Here is a 4,532-nt window from a genome sequence, read left to right as displayed (position 1 = left end):
CCATAGCAAAGGGCATACTTATCCCTTGTGTAACATTCATGAACAAACAGTTCTGGGTTCTGGTTCCTAAATCCCAATGCAGCCACAGCATGCCTACAAGGTATACCAACTAACTCCCAGAAGTTACAACTGCAGGACCTTTTTCCTATATCAACTATAAATTCCTGATTATTATAAGCATGAGTCACCTGAAATTGTTCACCCATAGCCCAAGTTGGCAGCCAAAGCCCACTCAAAGCAACCTCAGAATCTAGTCTTTTCCAAGGAATTGGCATCACTTTGTGTGGCCACTTATCAAGTTTCAAGGTAGCATTACTACACCTATTCATCAGATATTTCCTAATCCACTCACACATTGTCAAAATAGGTTTATCTCTAGCAATTAGAATTATGGCATTAAAAGATTCAGCTATGTTGTTCATCAATACATCACACCTAGGAAAGAAACTAAATGCATGCTTACACCAACTTTTAGGAGAAATTCCCATTAGCCATGTCCAAGCATTCGGATCTACCTTCTTCAAATCATCCATCTTCTGCATCCATGCCTGATGATATGTTGCTTTGGCTGCTCCCATCATTAAATCTCTTATGAGTGCTCCCCCACCAAATTTCTTCTTAAAATTTGCATATAAATGCCTAAGGCAGAGCCTATGCTCAACTCTTTCAAACATTTCTTCAAATACTGCAACCAATCCCTAAAACACCAAAGATAAGAGAGTTACATAACATGGCATCAATCCCTAAAACATAAAAGATAAGACAATTACATAATATGGCATCAAACAGAAATAACATGGGTTACCTTTTGTTGATCCGAAATAAAGACATATCTATTATCTTTTCCTACATCTTCCATTAAGAGCTGTAAAAACTACCTCCATGATTCTTTTGTTTCTGTTTCCACAACTCCAAAGGCTAGTGGAAAGTACTGGTCATTGGGGTCCCTACCAACAACTATCAAGAGTTGTCCTCCATATTTGGTCTTCAAATGACAATCATCAACCCCAATGAAGGGTCTGCAGCTATTAATAAATCCATTTTTACATCCATCAAAACAAAAATAAAAAGAACCAAACCTAGGCTGGATGGATGGGATTGGTCTGTTAGTGGTTATCTTCACAGTATTTCCATTATTCACCCTATGCAACTCAGCTGCATATCTCCACAGATCAGCATATTGTTTGTCTGCATCTCCTTCTATGATTTGTTTTGCAATCATCTTAGCTTTCCATGCCCTTGCCACTGTTATGCCAACTGAATAGTTTTGCCTCATGTCTCAAATGATGTCACAGATCCGGACTTTATTAGATGTTTGCATTTTCTTGACCACAGCCTTGGCAACCCACTTTGAATTGGCAGATTTGTTATCCAAAACCCTAGCACATGTGTGGGTATCCTTTATAGTCTTAATGGCAAAAGTGTGTTTATGGCCCACCTTTGAACAAAGCATTAAAAAACCACACTTGGCCTTACATTCAACCCTCACTCTATACCCCTCATTTTTTACAAAAGTTATTTCCCTCCCATTCAAAACAGTCCACTCACGAATAGCTTCCCTAAAGTCATCTAGGTAATTAAACTCCATACCCCACTTAAACTTAAAATCCTTATTTAATTCCTCTTTTTTAAACTTCTCAAACCTTGGCCCTTTTTCATCTTCAGAGTTATCAGGATCAGAGCTCAATAATTCTTCACTAGCATACTCTTCATCATCACACTTCTTCTTATTTGGATATGTTAACAACCCTGCTATGACTGGACCCTCACTAAGTGGTATAGTGACATCAATACCATCAAAACCATCAGCTATAGCAGTCTTCCTTTCATCCTTGCTATCGTTCAACCCTTCAACAATCTCTTCATCACTATCCTCTAACTCAGACACAAAGTTTTGATTGCTACTAGTTACACTTATACTTGCAGCATGTTCAACACACAGTACCCCATCAACTTGCATCGCACAACAATATGCAGCAAAATCATACGCATCATCATCACTCCTAATCTGAAAGTAATTAGAATCAATGTCAGTGATTTTCGTCCACACTTTGTAAGAACCTTCTAAGTAACCCCACCCAGAAATTAGGTTTTGAATGCGCTGGACGGTCCACGAATCTATTTGTTCACTGTAACACCCTTCTAAACCCCGCGGAAATTAATAAAATAATTCAGAGTAAAACATGAAAACAAGGGTGCCACAATTCAATTTAAAACAATTATCATAAATCGATTGTCATGCTTCACTTAGGGACAAAATTATCAATTTAACCAAATCATGTTTCTACACAACGGAACATTAATCAACAGATAAGCATAACATCATCTATGCAATATATCACAAAATTAATCCGATAACAACAAAAATAGAGTATCATCATAAACTCTAAACTAGCGTTCCCCCAGTGTTACAATATCAGAGCATGACACCGACGCTATACTTAAACAAATTGGCCTATGAGCTATCCTCACCAATGCCAAAGCCGCTACTCGCCAATCTGAAAATGTCAACAGTAAGGGTGAGTCTCATTCAAATTAACAAATGTTATTGAATCATAAATAATAACACATCATAGTTACATCATTCACCCAATTGTTTCATAAACAGACATTCAGACAAGTTTCATCATCACAAAACAATCCACCAACACATCATCAATATTTATAACACTGGAATACATCCAATCATGTTATAAAAGTCATGCATATGAATGCAACTGACACTATGCATGTGGTACCAACATCATCAAATGGGAATAACCCATGACCGATCCAACATCATCAAGATACGGCCCTGCCAGCACAGATTCCACACAATGGGAATCATGCCCTTCACTGATCCAACACATCATCATGGATACAGCATCAACAATGAATATGAATGAATGCAAACATATATGAAACATACTTATACCATCGTCTAGTCTATGAGTAACATCATCTAATACTCAAATCATCATCATCATCATCATCATCATCAAAGTATGTTTATATACATTAGCATCATTCAAATACAATCAATCAATCATCATCATCATCCTTAAAGAACATACATGTATTCACATCAATCATCATCGTCAATAAGAAATAACATACATGTATCCACATCATTCCAAAAACAATCATCACCTAATAATGTTTTTCAAAACAACATCTTATATTGTCACATTTCATCATATATGTCAACAATACGTCATTCATCAAACTAACAAAATATTCACATCATACTCATATCCTCGCATAGGATGTCTCATAAGCTTCTTCATACAATTCAAACAAATCATCATACGACTCATATTTTAAACACAGCGTACATCGTCATGTCTTATCATATATATCCACAACACGTCATACATCAAAACAAGCAAATGATGATAAAATAAATTCAAGATGCTGCTCATTTCATTATTATAACAAAAAGAATATTTCATAAGCTTCATCCTGCTCGAAACGGTACTTAAAACAGGCCAACGGTTCAAAAGTTATGCATCTTTAAACTTTCCAAAATCACTAGCAGCACGCGGCGCCACACAATGTTCACGACGCGCTGCCAGGAAACGACGCCTTCGCGGCGCCAACAAGGGACGCGGCGCGAACTGAGTAAAACAATTTTCCTTAAGCTTTCTGCCAAGCAGTTCGCGGCGCCAACACATGGACGCGGCGCGAACTGGCGATTTCACAGATTCTCAATCGCGAAATGACGGCATACGAACTTGAATCCCAAATTCCTCAACCTTGACCAAATCGATTCAAGTTGATCAAACACCACAAAACAACCACACAACATATATCATACACACATATAACATATATTATGCATCATCAAACATCATACAACACCAAATTCATGGAGATTCATTAAAACAGATAATTATCAACAAACATCCCCAAAATCCCAACTCTATCATACGACTCAATTGACATGAATTAATATATCTATATCAGTCCTATTATCCATAATCCAATAATAGATGTTAATCGGAAGAGTCCCCCCTTACCTTAGCCAAGAATCTGGACTTTTCCCCTTCTTCTTCATCAAACCCGTAAGCCCTTTTCCCTCAAATTCAGCAAGAATCTCCCATCTTCAAACTCGCTTATATCCCTCATCGGGAACCTCCCTGACACGAATTAATATATCAAATCGAAGGAAATTTCGTGTAGAATCCGAATCTTCGAGAATTACCTGATTTGAAGTTACGAGCCGAGAGTTATGACCCATTTTGTGAAGGCTGCACCATGAATACGAAAATGGCTTTTGTATATGAGTTCTTCTTCTCTCCCTCTTAGGTCTTTCTCCTCTCTTTCTCAATTTTCTCTTATTTTCTTGTTTTATCAAAACATAACATAATTTAGTAATGGGCTTCTTCACACTAACACCCCCACATTACTAACTCCACCAATGGCCCAACACTTCATTTTATTATTTCTTCCCCACATAATTCCAATAAAATTCTAATTTAAATTAATTAATTTAAAACTTAATTAAATTAATTTAAATAATAAATTTTGGGATGTTACAACTCTCCCCCACT

Source organism: Vicia villosa, linkage group LG6, assembly GCF_029867415.1.
Source record: "Vicia villosa cultivar HV-30 ecotype Madison, WI linkage group LG6, Vvil1.0, whole genome shotgun sequence".
Lineage (NCBI taxonomy): Eukaryota > Viridiplantae > Streptophyta > Magnoliopsida > Fabales > Fabaceae > Vicia > Vicia villosa.
Note: the sequence above shows the minus strand (reverse complement) of the source record.